At 35.2% G+C, this 21,767-nt stretch overlaps 1 pseudogene; it reads left to right on the top strand.

The window, feature by feature from the left end:
- Positions 1-15,675: 15,675 nt before the first annotated feature.
- Positions 15,676-16,528, top strand: LOC118524937 (dynein axonemal assembly factor 11 pseudogene; annotated as a pseudogene).
- Positions 16,529-21,767: the final 5,239 nt, after the last annotated feature.

The raw sequence follows: 21,767 nt of genomic DNA, 5'->3' as shown, positions 1-21,767 counted from the left end.
CCACTCAATTTGTAACATTTACCTCCCAGGATGGGCAACTGGCCGTGTTAAAACCATATATTTTAGATGTTCCTTTAAATATTTTAGGCCGTGATGTTTTAGAACAGTGGGGAGCTCACCTGGAATTTTGATTATAGATGGAACCTATTAAAATATTATGGAAATCCGAAGATCCCTTGTGGATTGAACAATGGCCATTAACTAAGGAAAAATTGGCTGCTGCACACCAATTGGTAAGAGAGCAATTACAAAAACAACATATTGAACATTCCACTTCTCCGTGGAACTCTCCAATTTTTGTCATAAAGAAAACTTCAGGTAAATGGCGTTTACTTACAGATTTACGTGGAGTTAATAACTCCATGTTCCCCATGGGGGCTCTCCAGCCTGGGGTACCTTCACCGGCTGCCTTGCCGAGGGATTGGCATACAATGGTAATTGATCTACAGGATTGTTTTTTCACTATCCCTGTACATAAAGATGATAGGAAGCGTTTTGCCTTTTCACTTCCTTCTATAAATAGGCAGGGACCTCACCAAAGGTTTCAATGGAAGGTTTTGCCTCAAGGCATGATGAATTCCCCTACGATGTGTCAACTTTATGTTGACGCTGCCTTGCGTCCCGTGCGTCAAAAGTGGCCTCAGGTGTATATAGCTCATTATATGGATGATATTTTGTTTGCTAGCCCCCATCAAAATGAGTTAGAAGAAATCTTAAAATTATTGCCAGAGTATTTTATTCCTTTTGGATTGGTAATTGCTCCAGAAAAAATTCAAAAAGGAAGTATTATAAATTATTTAGGATATGTGATAGAAAGAAATACTGTTAGACCACAAAAAATAGCTATACGAAGGGATAATTTGAAGACTTTGAATGATTTTCAAAAATTATTAGGAGATATTAATTGGTTACGGCCATCTTTAGGTATCCCTACTTATCAATTACATAATTTATTTGATACATTACAAGGAAATTCTGATATTCATAGTCCCCGACAGCTTACTGCGGAAGCAGAAAAGGAATTACAATTTGTGGAAGAAAAAATTAAATCCGCTTTTCTTACTCGCATTGATCCTTCTTTACCCTTGACAATGTATATTTTAAATACATGGCAATATCCCACAGCTATTATTGGACAAAAAGAGTTGCCTGCTGAATGGATTTATACTAGACATCATTTTTCAAAAAATATCACTCCTTATGGTATTCAGATTGCATATTTGATAGAACAGGCTCGGGATAGAGCTATAATTATGACCGGATGTGATATTATGGATATAATTATTCCTCTTTCTAAAGATCAATTTTCATTTTTGTTACGGAATATAGAGGAATTACAGATTGCCCTTGCAGGGTATGTGGGACAAATTAATTACCATTTTCCTAAAGGAAAATTATGGGATTGTTTTCGTAAACAAGAATTTATTATTCAGGATATAATTAGTGAACAACCTTTGGTTAATGCACCCACTGTGTTTACAGATGGGTCAAAAACTAAAAGTGCATATTGGACAACTAAAAGGTATTGGGTTCAAAATACAGATTTTAATTCAGTCCAACAAAATGAATTATTTGCCATCACCCAAGTATTAAAAGATTTTCCCTCGGCTGTGAATATTCTTGCTGATTCAGCATATGCTGTTGGGGTCGTTAAAAATGTATATACTGCCGTGGTATGTTCTAATAAGTCCAACCTACTTAGTTTATTTTTACTCTTACAAACTTTGTTAAGAAATCGTAATACTCGTATTTATGTAACTCATATTCGCTCTCATACTAATCTTCCTGGTTCCTTGGCTTATGGCAATGCTCAAGTAGACGCTTTGGTGTCATTTGCATCTGCAGACGAGGAACATAATTTATTGCATACCAATGCTGGTAGATTACATGTTCAATATAAAATTCCTTATCGTCAAGCAAAGCAAATTATAAAACAGTGTCCTATTTGCAGACCTTTACACTTACGTGCTGTAAAAGCTGGGGTTAATCCTCGAGGAACTTATGCCAACGAACTTTGGCAAATGGATGTTACTCATGTGGCACAATTTGGTCGCTTATCTTATGTACATGTTGTAATAGATACTTATTCTCAATTTATATGGGCCACAGCACAAATGGGTGAAACTACACAACATGTTATTACTCATTTATTAGAAACGTTTGCTGTGATGGGTTTACCTTCCAGTATCAAGACAGATAATGGGCCAGCATATAAAAGTAAAAAATTTCAAGCTTTCTGTTTGCAATATGGTATAATGCATAAAACAGGCATTGAATATAATCCCCAAGGACAGGCCATTGTGGAGCGTGCACACAATACTTTAAAATTGCAAATTAAAAAATTAAAAAGGAGGAAAACAGATCATATATTATCATTTACTCAATCTAATGCACGTTCCATTTTGTCACAAGTATTGTTTACATTGAATTTCTTGAATCTTCCGCAGGGAGATATTCTCTCGAGAGCAGAAAAACAGTTCATAGAGGGAGAGACGGCTCCTCTTCCCTTGAATGAACATATATGGTTTAAGCCCGCTGCGGATGCAGAATGGCAGCCAGGAGTGTTGCTTTATAGAGGGAAAGGTTATGCTTATGTTTCCACAGAAGATGGACAAACCTGTTCCTGGCTCCCGGCAAGGTGGATCCGGTCACGAACTAATTCGGACGGCTGTCAGGCGACGCATGAAGGCCCCGAGAGTGCATGAATCGTTGTTACAAGCTGATGAATCTCTCCTGCAAGCTATGGCTCACTTACATTTGGATAGGCGTCATCATTGGCGGCCTCCGCCTCTTGCTTTACCCACTTGGGGGCATATTAAAAAGCTTGCTGGGGAGGGACAGAAAATCTTGAAGCAAACAAGGAAGCCTTGTACACCTGAGCATTTGTTCTTGGCCATGTGCGCTTTGCTTACTATGTCATCCCCTCCTATTGAGGCGACTAATGTAAGTTATTGGGCTTATATACCTAACCCACCTATGATGGAACCTGCACCTTGGGGAAGTGCAAATATTCCCATTTATACCTCCCCGATGATACTTTCGCCTCCTTGGAAGAATCTGACTTATCTTAATCAGGATGACGGTACCTTTTTTAATTTCCTGCATAGAGGGGATGGTCCATATATTTGCTTGGGTCCCTCGCCATGTGTAAATATGAATTGGCAGAATTGGATTTTACCTGGACCAATGGTTAATTCCTCTCGCACTCAATTACAGAGGCTTGAAGCATGGTCTCTTAATATGACCTGGGGAAATGTCACCTTTGATGAATTTCCCTCGTTCCCTGCTTGTCCTGATTTTACTTATATTGGAATGGCCTATAAGCCATTTAAATGGCAGGAATGTGTTGGTAGGTTTGCAAAATATTATAAGGATCTGCTTATGTGGGGACCATATGGTCAATTTTTACAAAATTGTTCAGAGTGGGATGTCTTGCGCTGTAATTTATCCTTGTCTTATAGGATGCCCCCACGGAACCGATGGAATGAATCTGTAGTAAATCATCGATTGATGGCTTGGGGAGATGGCGGCATCGCAGACCCTCGCATATCACATCAAAAATTTCCAGATCATATTCAAACACACTTATGGAAAGTTGCAGCTGCGCTTAAGACTGTCAGACTTTATAATGGAACCTTTTCCGGCACAGCAAAGACTGCGTCGGCTTATAATTTCACCATTTTTAAAGAAATTAATGTAACCGCATGTGTACCTTTACCATATCTAATTTTGATAGGAAATTTTAGTTTTAATGATGGAATTAGCTGTATTAAATGTCGATTGTATTCTTGTATTAATAGTTCTATAGAATTTAAACCAGGATATTCTCTTATGATTTTGCAACAACGCTCTCATATTTGGCTTCCGGTAAATTTAGAACGTCTATGGGCTCAAAATCCAGTGGATGCTCTGGTATTGGAATTTTTCAGGAAAGTTTTAAAACGAACTAAACGATTGATTGGTATTGTTGTAGCGGTCATTCTAAGTTTAATTACGGTAACCACATTAGCCACTGTTTCTGGAATTGCGTTACATACATCTTTGCAAACTAAACATTTTGTAGAAAATTGGCACCGTGATTCACGGGATCTTTGGCTTTCCCAAACTATGATTGATACTCGTTTGCAAACGCAGATAGATGTTCTTAGACAAACTGTTAGTTGGTTAGGGAAGAAGGTTTTAACAATTGAAAGACAAATTTGGTTGCGTTGTGATTGGAATTCCACATCCTTTTGTATTACTAATTTAAGATATAATGAATCTCAACATGATTGGAGTATTATCCAGAAATATTTAGAGGGCAATTCATCGGTGACAGATATGATTAATAATTTGCATACTAATATTCAGGAGATATTTGGAAAACCCTTTGAGAATGAGGATGCTGCTACATTGGCTCAGTCGTTTTTGAAGCAATTTGAAGGACTAGACCCGAAGGGAATTATTCAGAGCTTAGGGCATACCGCTGGAGGAATCGGAATTTCATTAATTTTTGTTATATGCTGTTTTCTGTGCATGTATGTATGTTTTGTTCGACCTTCCCGGAAGTCTATTGCCACCCTTTGGTGGGCGTTTCTTTCTAAACAAAAGAAAAAAGAAGGAATTGAGGCCAACATAGGCATGTGAGCCCTCTGTGGCCGGAATTGTTTGTGTGCTGTGGCGCACGCAGGGTAAGGTCGGGAACGCCCAGGCCTGAGAGGGGGAAAAGTCTCCCTCGCCTTGTTGTGTGCCTATGCCTCAGGCATCCGGTCAGCTGAGAAATGGCTCATGATGTTTTGAGTAATCTTGGGCACATTGTTCCTTGTGACGCCCACCGAGGAGAGTGGCTTCGTGTGCGGGGATGTGATGATCAGATAACATCCTGCTTCAAATGTATATGCGGGGTGTTGTCTGATCTCAGCATTCCTGCATAGGGTTTGATTTTATGTAGTTTCGGGGAATGGGTCATAAGGTACCTTTGCATAAGAACTGATCAGAGAATGAGATTTACTTAAGATATGTAATTATTCCGGTGCAACCGAATTTGATTTTGTCCTCTCTTGCGTAAAGAAGTATCGGGATATCTTAATGCTTACATTGTTAATCAGTAACAATATATTTTGATTGTAAAGAGCATAAAAGATGTCAAGAAATAAACGGCAGTATGCAGTTGCAAGTGCTGCCTTTGCTCTGCATCCCCTGTGTCCCGGTGATTTCGCGACCCTTACCCAGGGACCCCAACGCACTAGACGTTGACAATCTATGAAAAACCCACAGCGAATATCATCCTCAATGGGGAAGAGCTGAGAGCCTTTCCCTTAAGATCAGAAACACGTCAAGGATGCCCACTCTCATCACTATTGTTCAACATAGTACTAGAAGTCCTAGCAACAGCAATCAGACAACAAAAAGAAATAAAAGATATTCAAATTGGCAAAGAAGTCAAACTCTCTCTCTTTGCAGATGACAAAAGACTCCACCCCTCTCTCTTTGCAGATGACAAAAGACTCCACCCCCAAATTACTAGAACTCATACAGCAATTCAGTAATGTGGCAGGATACAAAATCAATGCACAGAAATCAGTTGCTTTCTTATACACTAACAATACAACTGTAGCAAGAGAAATTAGAGAAACAATTCCATTTACAATAGCACCAAAAACCATAAGATACCTCAGAATAAACCTAACCAAAGAGGTAAAGGATCTATACTCTAGGAACTACAGAACACTCATGAAAGAAATTGAAGAAGACACAAAAAGATGGAAAAACACTCCATGCTCATGGATCAGAAGAATAAACATTGTTAAAATGTCTATGCTACCCAGAGCAATCTATACCTTCAACACCATCCCGTTCAAAATTCCAATGACATTTTTCAAAGTGCTGGAACAAACAATCCTAAAATTTGTATGAAATCAGAAAAGATCCCAAATCACCAAGGAAATGTTGAAAAAGAAAAACAAAGCTGGGGGCATCACATTGCCCGATTTCAAGCTATATTACAAAGCAGTAATCACCAAGCCAGCATGGTACTGGCACAAAAACAGACATATAGACCAATGGAACAGAACAGAGAGCCCAGATATGGACCCTCTACTCTACGGTCAAATAATCTTCAACAAAGCAGGAAAAAATATGCAATGGAAAAAAGACAGTCTCTTCAATAAATGGTGCTGAGAAAATTGGACAGCTATATACAGAAGAATGAAACTTGACCATTCTCTAACACCATACACAAAGATAAACTCAAAATGACTGAAAGACCTCAATGTGAGACAGGAATCCATCAAAATCCTAGAGGAGAACATAGGCAGTAACCTGTTTGACATCGGCCACAGCAACTTCTTTCAAGATACAGCTCCAAAGGCTAGTGAAACAAAAGCAAAAATGAACTTTTGGTATTTCATCAAGATAAAAAGCTTCTGCACAGCAAAGGAAACAGTCAACAAAACAAAGAGGCAACCCACAGAATGGGAGAAGATATTTGCAAATGACACTACAGATAAAGGGCTGGTATCCAAGATCTATAAAGAACTTGTCAAACTCAACACCCAAAAAATAAATAATCAAGTCAAAAAATTGGCAGAAGACATGACCAGACACTTCTCCAAAGAAGACATACAAATGGCTAACAGACACATGAAAAAGAAATTCAAATCAAAACCACATTGAGATACCACCTTACACCAGTTAGAATGGCAAAAATTGACAAGGCAAGAAACAACAAATGTTGGAGAGGTTGTGGAGAAAGGGGAACCCTCTTACACTGTTGGTGGGAATGCAAGTTGGTACAGCCACTTTGGAAAACAGCGTGGATGTTCCTCAAAAATTTAAAAATAGAGCTACCCTATGACCCAGCAATTGCACTCCTGGGTATTTACCCCAAAGACACAGATGTAGTGAAAAGAAAGGCCACATGCACCCTAATGTTCATAGCAGCAATGTCCGCAATGTCCCAAACTGTGGAAAGAGCCGAGATGCCCTTCAACAGATGAATGGATAAAGAAGATGTGGTCCATATATACAGTGGAATATTACTCAGCCATCAGAAAGATGAATACCCAACTTTTACATCCACATGGTTGGGACTGGAGGAGATTATGCTAGGTGAAATAAGTCAAGCAGAGAAAGTCAATTGTTATATGGTTTCACTTATTTGTAGAACATAAGGAATAGCATGGAGGACATTAGGAGAAGGAAGGGAAAAATGAAGGGGGGGAAATCAGAGGGTGAGATGAACCATGAGAGACTATGGACTCTGAGAAACAAACTGAGGGTTTTAGAGGGGAGGGGGGTGGGGGGATGGGTTAGCCTGGTGATGGGTATTAAGGAGGGCATGTACTGCATGGAGCACTGGGTGTTATATGAAAACAATGAATCATGGATCACTACATCAAAAACTAATGATGTATTGTATGGTGACTAACATAACATAATAAAATAAAATAAAATAAAAATTTTAAAAAAGTAAGTCTTTAAAGAGATTTGTAAAAAAGAAAAGGAAAAAAGAAATAAAATATGCCTCTCTTTTCACTAATTATTATTGTTTTAAAAATGCAAGTATTTTTCATAATATAACATGTTAATCATGAATGGGTTTATTATTTTAGATATATCAATTAGTATTTCAAAAATTCTCAGTTTTCATTTCAAATACAGATAATATTGGTAGATATAACCACATAAAACAAGGTCTTTGGGATCCATAATCAATTTTAAGACTGTAAAGGATCTTGAGACCAAAATGTATGAAAACCGGAATTCTAGTACGTGTATGTACTTTTGTTTCCGCCAAAAAAAAAACTCCATTAATTTCTAAACGAGTTAATATATGTTTTACTTTTCATTATAATTAATTGGTAAAATATTATTCACAGTGTTGAATTATTTGTGTCAAGAGTTTTAATTTCTGTTGTTTCTATGAAAACCAAGTTAAAAATAAAGAGCTTTTTTAAAGAAAAGCTTACAAATTAGATGTGGGTGAAGTAAATGTAAAATACTGAATGGAAATATAAAAACTTGGAAGGATCCTTCCATAGTTTTTAACATCCTTAAATTCTTACTACCTTTTAAAAAAAGTGAAATTAATAATCTTATGATACATTACAAATTTAAACCATGCAAGGAAGTAAAGTCAAACTTAAGTCAGAAGTACCATGTGCACCAGAAAGGTCTTGTCCCATAAAAAATACTGTCCAATGAAAGACTCTTTATGTATTTTAAGTAACAAGATATTTGAAGTATATATGCATTGTTTTTAGTGATAGCATATTTTGATCCCTTTTGAAATCAATTGACCAAATGCTGGTTGTGCTAATACTAGTACTGAGCTTTTAGTTTTGTTATAGTATTCAGAATTCAATACCATTCTATAATAGGTCTTGTGATTAATATATCATAACTTATACAAACCAGTTTCTTCTTGCTATTTATATCAACTTAACTGAGAGATGATATCCATAAAATAAAATCCATTCATTTTTAGTGTATAGTTGTTAAGTTTTTGATAATTATTCCCATCTTAAAATAGAACATGCCCATTACCTAAGAATAATCCTCTATGTATAAATCCCTTTTAATCCCCACCACATAGGAAACCAGCATTCTGATTTCTACTGACATAGATTAATTTTGCCTTATACTGAATCCCATATAAATAGAATCCTACATGTACTATTTTATGTCTCACTTCTTTCATTCAGCAACTCCTTTTGTGTAATTAGTAGTTTATCCTTTTTATTGTTGGATAGTACACATTATATGAATGTACCTGTTGATTTGCTTACCTATTTACTTTTTGGTAGACATTGAGTACCTTCAGTTTGGATCTACTAAGAATAAAGCTGCTATGAACATTCATGAACAAGTCTTTTTATGCACATATTATTTTTTTCTTTTCTCTTTGGGTATACCTGGTAGTGAAATTGTTGGGTCTCTGATAAATGTATAATTAACTTAAAGAAAACTGGTAAACTTTGAAACAAAATGACTGTACAATTGTACACTCCCACCAGCAATGAATAAAAGTTCTAGTTGTTCGTTCTTGCCTAAATTTATTATTAACAACTTTTTTTAAAATTTTTATCTTTTCTTTATGTAAGTAGTCTTATCTTCTTGGGCTTTTAATCACCATCTCCCTGATGATTAATGATGTTTAGCATCTTTTCATGACCTCTTTAATATTCTTATATTTTAAAATCCTGTAACCATTTTTATTATTTTCTTCTTATTATTAAGTTTAAAAAGTTCTTTACTTACATATTATGGATGTGTCTTTGTCATGTATCTCTCATATATGTATATGTATTTTTTGTGGTTTGCCTTTTCATTTTATTAATAGCATTTTATTAATGATATTTTATCACATCCTATAAAGACCAGAATTTTATTTTGATGAAGTCCAAATTATTATTTTCATTATTTTTATGTTTGTTATGTTCTTTAAGCAGTCTTTGCCTATCCCAAATTTATAGATCTCTTTTCGTATATTTTTTTGCAAAAATCATATTGCTGTACTTTTTGACGTGTAGGTCCATGATCCATTTTGTGTTAATTTCTGGATATACTATACCATACTATACTGTACTATACTATACTATTACTATACTATACTATACTATACTATACTGTACTGTACTGTACTATACTATACTATTACTATACTATACTATACTATACTATACTATACTATAAATTTGGTTTGAGTTACCTTGGCACCATTGTTTATGGGCCATTTGTGTGTAGAATTCTCTCTCTGGATTCTCCATTCTTTTCTCTTATTCAGTATATTTACCTTTAGCTCAAATAACGCCTTCTTCACTATTCTTTCTATAGCACTGCTTGTTTACAAACATAACGACGAAAACCTATCCTGTCCCTATTGAATTCCTTGAAATGTTTACCAGAAATGAATTTAGTATATATGTGTGAGTTGATCTCTAGATACTTTAAAATCTATCCACTGACCTATATGTCCATCTCTAGACAATTATCACACTATATTTTAAAAAAAAAACCTCACACTTCCTTTATTACTATAGCTTTCTAGTACATCCTGAAATCCAGTAGTTTAAGTTATTTGCATCTGTTTTCTTTACAAATTTGTTTTGGCTATTACAGAGTGGTTTTTTTTAAGACAACTATTTTATTTATTTTTTTTGAACAGGTGTAGGTTTACAACAAAAGTGAGAGGGAGGTACGGAGATTTCTCGTATACTCCCTACCCTGCTAGTACAGAGTTTTGCAATGTATATATATATATATTTTTATAAATAGGTTGCCATTTCTACAAATAAGCATGGTGGAATATTAAAAGAAAACACTATTTCTTGGCTCATAGAATTCAGGGAGACACTTGGGTTTACCAGTTTATTATAAAAGATATAATAAAAGATATAGGGGAACAGCCAGATGAAGAGGTACATAGGGAGAAATCTGGAAGGATTCCAGGTGCAGAATCTTCAGTCCCTGTGAAGCTGGGATGTGCCACCCTCCTGGCATCAACCCAGAAACTTCCAAACCCTATAATTTATGGATTTTTACAGAGGCTTCAGCATGCAGGCGTGGTCAGTTATTAAGTCAATCTCTAGCCTCTTTCTCCTTCCTGGAAGATGAGGGCTGGAGATGAAATTTCTAAGCTTCTAATAATGACTTGGTCTTTCTGGTGACCAACCTCCATCCAGAAGCCCACCTAGAGATGCCTCATTAGCATAAAAGATACTCCTGTCATTCAGGAAATTACAAGGATTTTAGGAGTTTTGTGTCAGGAATCTAGGGCACCCCTATTATTCAGGAAATTACAACAGTTTAGGAGCACTGTGTCAGTAACTTGGGGAAAGAGACCAAAAATATATTTCTATTATGTAACAGGTGTTAATGAGAGTTACAATATGTTTATAGATCAATTTAGGAATAATAGACATCTTAATACTGAGTCATCATTTTGTCAAAAATATTTTCTCATCTTTTGAAAATCATGTACTGTTTCCCCTTTATATTTTTGATATGATAAACTACACAGATTGATATATGGATTTAAAGTCAATTTTGCACATCAGGAATACACCCCTATTAGTCATGAAACATTTATTTTTATATATCAATGATTACACTTTTACAAAATAATTTTGTATCTGTTTTCTTGAGGAATATTGGTCTTCGGCTTTCTTTTATAGTTTCTGTGTGGTTTTGTTATCAAGGTTGTACTTGTGGAATATGCTTTGTGTTATTTCAAGCAGTCAATATTTTGAAACTTGTTTTATGGCTCACAATATGATCTACCCTGGTGAACGTTCATATGCACTTGAAAAGATAAGTTATTATGCCATTTTTAGGTATCCATTACCTCAAGTTACTTGGTAGAGTTTTTCAAGTATTGTATATTCTCACAAATGGTCTGTGGATTTGCTGTTTGCTCTATCAGTCAATGGAAGCAGATGTTAACATTGCCAGCTGTGGTTCTCTTTCTCCTTATAGTTTTGTCAGTTTACTTCCTGTATTTTGAAACTTTGTTACTAGGTGCATACACATTTAAAATTGTTAAATATTCTTTGTAAATTGACCCATTTATCATTATAAAGTGTTTCTCTTTATTATTATGATCACTCTTTATCTTATGGTACATATTTTTTCCTTCATATTCTCTTTTAGTATTTTTATTTGACATCATAGATACCTGCATAAAGCATTAAACAGGATTCTGAGGGGCGCCTGGGTGGCTCAGTCGTTAAGCATCTGCCTTGGGCTCAGGTCATGATCCCAGAGTCCTGGGATCGAGCCCCACATCGGGCTCCCTGCTCAGCGGGAAGCCTGCTTCTCTTTCTCCCACTCCCCCTGATTGTGTTCCCTCTCTCGCTGTGTCTCTGTCAAATAAATAAATAAAATCTTAAAAAAAAAACAACAAAAAAACAGGATTCTGAATTAAATCAGGTGATGATTAATTCAGCTGAGTGTCTTTGTGGACATCTGATGGCCAAGAAGTTATACCTCTCTGACTGAAATTATCCTTGTATTTCCTGATGTATGCAACTGTTTGAAACAGTTAAAATTCTTGCATCCTGTGTTAAAGGAACAGGTTCTTTGGTGGTGTTTAATCACATTGTTCTGTCAATAATTATATGGTGACATTTAGGTTTTTCATTTTTAGTTGGTTGTTTGAATAATTGTTTTGGTAAGCACTTTTGACTACCACTAGTTCACTTTCAGCCAAAGCTTAGTTTTCTTTCCCTATTTTATCCATTGTTAATTTATCCTTTCTTGATTTATTTTGAACATTCATAATAATTACCTTAAATTTTAAAAAAGGCAATATCCTGCATTTTCTGCATTTACTAATTTCCTAAGCTCCAGAAACAGCTCTAGTAACCTTTGCTCACTCACAGTTTCCAAAGGATTTTTAAATCTTTAATTCACTCTATTAAAGCATTTGCTATAATATATAGTTGTTTCTGTTTTCCTGACAAATTAAAGACTGATATTATATTTGCTACTAGAAATGGTTTTATTTATTTATTTTTAAAGATTTTATTTATTTATATGAGAGAGCGAGAATGAGAGAGAGAGAGAGCATATGAGAGGGAGGAGGATCAGAGGGAGAAGCAGACTCCCTGCTGAGCAGGAAGCCCGATGCGGGACTCGATCCCGGGACTCCAGGATCATGACCTGAGCCGAAGGCAGTCGCTTAACCAACTGAGCCACCCAGGCGCCCTAGAAATGGTTTTAGAAAATATATTCTTAATAATGGGAATCTGAGATTAGTTTTATATGAGTGAGAGCATGTGATACTAGTAGTCACTACCATGCAATGGATACAAAGTAACTTGTAACACACAGTTGTTTAGAATGGCATACCTACTGAAGTCGAAGTTTGGGAGACCAAGGTGCTGATCCAACAGAATTTTAGGTTAGAAATTAGACCAAATGACAGCTGACTGAATGGCTGCCTCTGACCTCACTAAAGATATTGCAGATATAAAATAACAATTTTAGAGCTTAAAAATCTTGGCTCCATTCCCATTAGAGAATCAGCAAACTAAAATAACTGCTTATCTTATATAAACAGTGTCAATTATCTGTAAGCCATAAGCAAATAGTTCTGTTCCTTAAATTAAAACATAAGTTAAATTCCTAACTTCATTAAAAATGATATGTGAAAGTGAGAGTGGATTATAATAGAGATATTTGAGTGAATGAACATGAATGAAAAATCATAAACTCACAAACAGTTTGAGACTTCCTTACTAGCTGGGCAGCCTTTCATTATATCTTTAAGTTTCTATGTTTGTAGAGACTATAATGTTTTCATCTGAGGCAGAAATTTTTTTTTTTTAAAGATTTTATTTATTTATTTGACAGAGACAGAGACAGCGAGAGCAGGAACACAAGCAGGGAGAGTGGGAGAGGGAGAAGCAGGCTTCTTGCTGAGCAGGGAGCCCAATGCGGGGCTCGATTCCAGGACCCTGGGATCATGACCTGAGCCGAAGGCAGACGCTTAACGACTGAGCCACCCAGGCGCCCTGAGGCAGAACAAAATAGGTGTTTTACAGATTATATGACTGAACACGTAGAATATATAGAAAATCCAAAAGAATCTGCATATACATATTTATAAGTGAATTAGACAAGATAAAGCAATACAAAGGTAGTGAAAAAAAATCTAGTATTTCCATAAAATAATAACAAGCAAATAAAAATCGTATAAAACCATTTATAAAAACACCAAGATATATCATGCAGGTAGGAATAAATCTAACAAACATTACACAAGACTTCTGTTTGGGGAAAAATATGGAGAATAATTAAAGAAAATAGATGGATAAATAGCAGATAATATCTGATCATGGATTGCAAGATTGACTAGTATAAGCATTCCACTTCTTTCCAAATTAATTTATAGACAAAATGCAATCTTAATAATTCCCAAGCCTTTTGTTTTTCATTTGTAAAAGTTGATGAGTTGATTCTAAAATACACATTGAGATGTATGAAGGTCCAGGAATAGACAGGATATCTTTCAAGAAGTACATCATTGGAATATCTGGTCTACTAGTTAGCAGGAATTATTTTAAAAGCTGTAATAATTAAAAGAATGTGATATTGTTGCTAGGTTAGACAAATACAGAGAACAGAATAGAAAATTCAGAAATAGACTCACTTATATATAGAAATTTGATATACAGTAATTTAGCAATATAGAGCACTGTATTAAAAAAAGTCAAGATGCTTGCTGTATAGATATCAATACATAAAAAAAAAAAAACTTGACGCCTTCAACACATGAATATCAAGCCCAGATTGATTTTAAATTTGAATATAAAAGGAAAAAAACAGTAAAATTTTTAAAGAATTTTATAGGAAAATTTTTTAACTCCTAAAGGATGGAAATAATTTAACAAGAGAAAGAAAGCACTGTTCATAATGGAGAAGATTAACAAATAAGACTGTATAAAATGATCTTGTCCACTAGATACCTTTTATCTAATAAGGATGTTTTAGTTACATTTTGGAAATTAGTTCTGATCTTTTAGAAATGGATGCTGATTTTTTTTTTTACAAGTAAAAAATATATAAATATATATCTTGGAATTTCTACTACAAAATGATCCAATTGTGTGTGAAAGTGGATGAGGTAGAGATGAAATTAGATTGTCCATGGCACAATAATTCTTGCGATAATGATAGACATAGGTTCATTATGTTCTTTTTGCAAATTTTCACTTACATGCTTGAAAATTTTCACAATAAAATACTTAAGTCAACAAAGTAGGAAAAATCATTTGCCACACATGTAGTTGCCAATGAGCTCATATCCTGAATTGATAAAGAATCCCTATAAACCTGTAGGACATAAAGGTAAGAGAACAATGGCTAAGAGACTTGAACAGATAACTAGACAAAAGAAGACATTCAGTTTCCAATAATCATGAGAAAGGGGATCAATATCAGTAGTCATAAAGGAAGTGTAAATTAAAATTATAGTGAAATACCACTGCATGCCCACCAGAATGGCTAAAATTAAAACAAACAAACAAAAAAAGGATTGACCATACAAAGTTCTGGCAAGGACATGGCACAAACAGAACTCTTAGGTATTAAAGATTAAAGTATAAATTATTACCAATGATCTTTGAGGTCTCAGTAGGCTTCCCAGGCCCACAAACCAGAAAGGTGCCATAGACTGGATCACAGATCTTAACTAGACTGAAAGCCAGAATGCCAAATGCAGTGACTGTGTAATTTTTTCCCCCTGGAGGAACTCTCCTATCAAGAAATAGAGATCACATTGACCAATGGTGTAAGGATTTAAAAATTATCTACCTTCAAAATAATACCATTGGGGAAATTTAAAATGTTAGCAAACTCAAGAAACACGAATATTTCAATTTAGCTTTTAACAACCCTGAAAAAAATGGAAAATTTGGAAGGATCTGAAGGGCTGACAAAATTTAGCTTGACTGTATGTTTCGTTGGAGAGCTGAACAACAGTAAACCCCACAGCACAGCATCTATCTGAAGGAGCTCTTTTGCATGGGTAACTCGAGTGCTGAACTTGAATGATACAGGAGGTTGGTGGTGGCAATTCTTCAACAAAGTGCAGGATGACAAAGGGAGCTCAGAAGGGATTCAAGAATGGCAGAATTAGTCAGTAATTAGGCGGAAAAAACATATTGTCTCAAATGTGCCAAAGACAGAAACATGTGGCTCAGAGGAAACTTCAAAAATAGCATAAAAACAGACAAGAAAAGTTACCCAGGCTTTGCCAGGCATTGGTACACCGATATCACTACTATCCTATCATCTTTAGAGAACAAAGACCACCAGATGCTAGAAATACAAGAAACAGAACTCAATCAAAAGAAGTCAGATGAAAGCAAAGAAGACCTAGCATTCTGGCATAACCTCTCTGAGTTTACTCCTGAATCTACGCTGGAAACTCTTAGACAGATGGAAAAATAATGGAAAGACCAAAAAAAATTAAGTGCTAGAAAGAAGAAAGGGAAACTACCAGAACTTTGATCAGTGAAGATGGAAAAGCCCTGAAAATAAATGAACCCAAACTTGACTTCTCTGTGAAAGATGATGAAAGACATAACCAGATCATCCTGGATCTTGCTGTCTATAGGTATAGGTAATTGATGTTGATGTGCAGTCAACTTATATGTGTATAATGGCCAAAGGAAAGTCGGTTCAGCTTGTACTTCCTGTTGAAGTCAAACCTTAAAGCAGCTGTGCTAGAAAATCTCAGACAATAGGGTAAGTTTAGTAATTCACATGCCCAAAATAGAAGTAATTACAGGTGGCAGAAAAGCACCCAGGTCTGTGAAAACTACCTTGAACATTAGCAGAGAGCAAACAAAAGAAGCAAACAAACAGAAACTAGAAGTAGGTTCTAACAACCACACAGTCCCTATGTAGCTGATAAAATTCAAAAGGAAAAATACGCACTCAGAAGTGTTAGATCTGAACAAAAATTATACCAATTGAAAAACATCCACACTTGGCAGATAACCCTAGAATACCTCCATTGATTTGGAACATCAGACTATGACCCATGAGACTTAGTTGTACTCAGTGCAAAGAGTGTATATATAACATTTATGGAGTAAACAGAGTTGTTTATCAATGTTACTATGCTAATGTTTTCACTTTCCCACTTTGTGTCATACTACTTAAACTAGTTTAAAGTTAAAAGGAGTACCTAAATATTCTATAGCTGATTATTTGTCTATATAAAGTTTCGGCTAATGAAAATACTTTGTAGGACATTTTGGAATCATCTACCATATTTGAACCTATGCATATCTCAAAAAGTATACTTTTGGGGGGTACTTGAGACAAAAGCATAACAGAAAAGTTAATTGTGGAAGAATGGTACAAGACACCATTTCTATAGGATAAATAAGGAAAAATGTAAACATAAATATAAATATAAATATACATAATGTAAAATCTATCATCTATCATCTATCTATCATCTATCTATCATCTTTCTATCTATCTATCATCATCTATCTAAGAATCCTATATAAGGTTCATTTAAAACTGTTAAGTTAGGTGCCTCCTTAGCACAGTAGGCAGCGCTTCAGTCTCATAAAACTGGAAAGTTAATCTACTGTGTTAACCTTTAAGTACCTATAGGAAGAAGGAGAGGTAGTGTATGAGGTAAGACCAGGACATCGGGTGCATCTGGGATGCTGGCCATGTTTTATTTATTGCCCTATTTTGAGGTTTCAGAAGTGTCCATGTTTTGATAATTTATGGGCATTTACAGTTAAGTTTTGTGTTCTGTTTATGTGTGGTATACTTTCATATATGCTTGGGAAAAGGAAGTTAGCTTAAAGAAGTATTTGGCAATGCATTTGGTAAGTGCAGTGTATATGAAATGTCAAGGAATACAAATAAGCAGTAATCGGTCTTTAAGTTGTCACTATTAGAGAATGACAGCAGAAATCTTTAAATGCCAATTTGCCTGGTTTCTAATAGACTCTTGGAGTTCTTTTAGTTTGGAGCTTTAATAATTCATTCATAAGTTAAGAGCTAGAGTTTTGCTTAATATCTAAGAGGGTTATTCTACTTAAAGCATAAAGCAGCTTTGTATTGTTTTTCCTTAGCAATTTATGCTAAGACAATGCAAACCTACTCTTTAGATAGGAATTATTCTCATGTTTATCCCATGCATATCTCGAAAAATTCTTTGACCTTATTAATGTCTTTTCTGAAGATCCAAAATCCCTAATCTAAACCAATTGATTATTTTACTTTAATGAATATCCATCTTTTATGTTTATTTGTAGCACTTAGCACTTGATATTCTTTTTAAAAATCTAATCATTGACTCTAATATTTGAGCTCCTACTTATCATTAGGTAAGCTTGATTTGTCTGTGTCAACATAGTACCTAATATTCTTTTTTTTTTTATTTTTTTTTTAAAGATTTTATTTATTTATTTGAGAGAGAGAGAATGAGAGACAGAGAGCACGAGAGGGAAGAGGGCAGAGGGAGAAGCAGACCCCCTGCTGAGCAGGGAGCCCGATGTGGGACTCGATCCCGGGACTCCAGGATCATGACCTGAGCCGAAGGCAGTCGCTTAACCAACTGAGCCACCCAGGCGCCCATAGTACCTAATATTCTTGAGAAAAAAACCACTATTTTTTAAAAGAGTCAATGTCGAATGGTGTCTGATTGGATTGGAATCAGGTTAATATTCTTATAACTCTGAAGTTATTGTCTTTGATAATAAAGGTTTTAAATCCCTACCACTAACTTAAAAAACAAAGCAAAAAATGCCTCCATTTTGCTGGGACAGACAGTTCTCCTTTAATATTCTTATAGTAACAGAATGCTCCTTTTTTTTTTTAATACACTTCTGAATGAAGCTGAAGAGACTACTTGTGAACCACACATACTAGAATCACTGGTGTTGCAGTTCATGCCTAGAAAGGAATGGAGGTATCATCTCTTTCTTCATTAAAAAAAAAATACACTACATCACAAACTAATGATGTACTGTATGGTGACTAATATAACATAATAAAATTAAATTAAATTTAAAAAAATACATCCTGGAAGTGCCATTTTTAAAGAAGCAGGAAAACTAGCTTAGTATGTATCAGCTCAATATTTAATGCTTATTTAAAAAACTAATATAAAACATGAAAGATTAATTATACTACTACTAAACACTTCCAGGGTGCTTTAAAAACTGAAAACTATGAAGGATTTTAATAAAGGCTGTCACATGGATTATACATATATATTGTACATATGTGTTTATACACACACAAACACACACATATATATATATACACACACATTATGCATCATCAGGAATTCCATATACATTATGGCAAGTACTGCTCATTTCAACATAGCAAAGTGTATTGCTCCATTTCTGGAGATAAAAAAATTTAAGACCCAGATGGGTAGTGTGTGTCCAAGATTCTCTGGCGAGATGCCAGTGTGGGTGGGGTACCTAGTTGTGCCAGAAACCGCACTGTGGGGTTTCATACACTGTTTGATCTAATTACATATTCTTTAGCCTCCCGCACATACATACCCATATACACACCTACAAGTCCATTATTATTCCAGTTTTGCTGATGAGAAAACAAAGACTTTCAAAAGTTACATCACTTAAAAACTTAGAGTGAATTTTTAAGGCTATAGATTTATAATAAGACAGATCTGAATTTACATTCCTATTTCCATCACCAGATACTTAAACTCATATAAGTTTATTACTTTACAAATGTGGCAATATATTTAATCAATAGGACTTTTGTGATTATTAAATAAAATAATATATTTTTAAAAAGGCAAACTTTAAAGAGAGCAAACTGAGGGTTACTGGAGGGGTGGGTGAGGAGGTGGGTTAAATGGGTAATGGGGGTTAAGGAGGGCACTTGTGATGAGCACTGGGTGTTGTATATAAGTGATGAACCACTAAATTTTACACCTGAAACTAACATTACACTGTATGTTAACTAACTGGAATTTAAATAAAAACTTGGGGGGGGGGGAGGGAAAGAGGTATTAAACATAAAAAACCCCACATGTAGGGGTGCCTGGGTGGCTCAGTCGTTAAGCGCCTGCCTTCGGCTCGGGTCACGGTCCCAGGGTCACTGGGATCGAGCCCCGCATCGGGCTCCCTGCTTAGAAGGAAGCCTGCTTCTCCCTCTCCCATTCCCCCTGCATGTGCTCCCTCTCTCACTGTCTCTCTGTCAAATAAATAAATAAAATCTTAAGAAAAAACCCACATGTAGCTTTAAAAATATTACAAGTTGTAAATGATGTATTTCTAAAGGAGAAGAAATGAGAATATTGCATAATAAAAAACTGCAGGTCATCAAAAACTATAGCAACTCTTACAAGGACCAAAATTTTCTTTAAGAAAAAAGAAATACTCTTTAAAATAAATAAGCATTTACTGCATCTCTGCAAGGATATGTGCACAGTGTGCTTTTCTAGTACTTTTCTGGTAAAATCAAATTTTTTTTTTTCGAAATTATGACAACATGAGTTGTTGACAACAAGTGATTGTTGACAACATGAATGAATAAAAATAGTTTAGCTATTGTTGCTTTCCTTTTAATGGAATTTAAATAGAGTTTAATAAAGCTTAAAGTATCACTCAATTATAGCATATGTTCCCTTGTCTTCTGAATAAAAATTTTAAAATGTAACTCCATACATGTATCTGTACTTTGGCTAAAGCAATAAGTAAAAAAGAACATGTTTTTACAGAAACTAAGTAAAATAATAACAAGTACTTAAAATATCCATATCTCAAAGGCTCCTCAGTACTAGTGTTTTATTCTGATTGGAAGCATGAGGATTATTATTCTTTAATGAATGGCATTATTAAACACTCTGTCATGTATTCTGTTTTTTCTCCATGTTCATCAGTTTTGTTTCTTAAATTTCACATATGAGTGAAATCATATGGTGTTTGACTTTCTTTGAGTTATTTCGCTCAGCTTAATACTCTCTAGCTCCATTCACTTCATTGCAAATGGCAACATTTCATTCTTTTTGATGGCTGAGTAATATTCCATATATTCCTCAAATACACAGCACATCTTCTTTATCTATTCATCTGTTGATGGACTTTTGGGCTCTTTCCATAATTTGGCTATTGTTGATAAAACTGCTATAAACATTAGGGTGCATGTATCCCTTCAAATCACTATTTTTGTATCCTTTGGGTAAATACCTAGCAGTGCAATTGCTGGGTCATAGGGTAGTTCTATTTTTAACTTTTTGAGGAACCTCCACACTGTTTTCCAAAGTGGCTGCACCAGTTTGCATTCCCACCAACAGTGTAAGAGGGTTCCCCTTTCTCTGCCTCTTTGCCAATACCTGTTGTTTCCTGCGTTGTTATTTTTAGCCATTCTGACTGGTGTGAAGTGGTATCTCGTTGTAGTTTTGATTTGCATTTCCCTGCCGGTGAGTGAGGTTGAGCATCTTTTCATGTGTCTGTTAGCCATTTGTATATCTTCTCTGGAAAAATGTCCACTCATAAAGCTACATCTAATTTTGACAAAGACTGTTTAGGTACTGTATCTCCTATCCACCCTTCCCCAATTCCACCAATCTGGTCCACCTGATAAAGCAAATGTTTTTCATCATTATGGATAATTGGCCACCAGAGTTTGGGTCAATATGGAAGAGGATTATTGTACCATGAATAGTTCTTGGCTGAGTATTCTTGAGACCACTTAGTAGTTCCATGAAATTAATAGCTTTTGGTCACTAATGGACTCCCAAGTAAGAGAGAATTTTCTTGCCTGACTTGCCTTGAGCTGGGACATTGGTCTTTTCCTGCCCTTGGACTCAAATTAAAACATAAGTTTTTATTGGCTCTTTAGCCTGACTGCTTTTGGATTGGAACTTAATACCATTAGCTCACCTGGTTCTCAGGCTTTTGAACTCAGACTGGATTTATACCATTGGTTTTCCTGGATGTCCAGCTGGCTCACTATAGATCTTGGGACTTCTCACTGTCCATAATCATTTGAGATGAAATGTATACACACACACACAATATTCCTATTATATATATATATATATATATATATATATATATATATATATATTTATATTTATAAATATATATATCCTATTGGTGCTGTTTCTCTGGGGAACCTTAACCAATACTGTGGCCATGTCAAAATTTATTTCATTCTTCCAATTATGTATTTGGAATCTTCAAAATACACTGGCTTAGTTATATAACTCTTATGGTACTTTGTTAAACATATTCTCTCCATATATATTCTCTCTATAT

The sequence above is a fragment of the Halichoerus grypus genome, chromosome 11, assembly GCF_964656455.1.
Source record: "Halichoerus grypus chromosome 11, mHalGry1.hap1.1, whole genome shotgun sequence".
In the NCBI taxonomy this organism is placed as follows: domain Eukaryota; kingdom Metazoa; phylum Chordata; class Mammalia; order Carnivora; family Phocidae; genus Halichoerus; species Halichoerus grypus.
The sequence above is the reverse complement of the archived record's forward strand: the minus strand, read 5'-3'. Positions and strand labels throughout refer to the sequence as shown.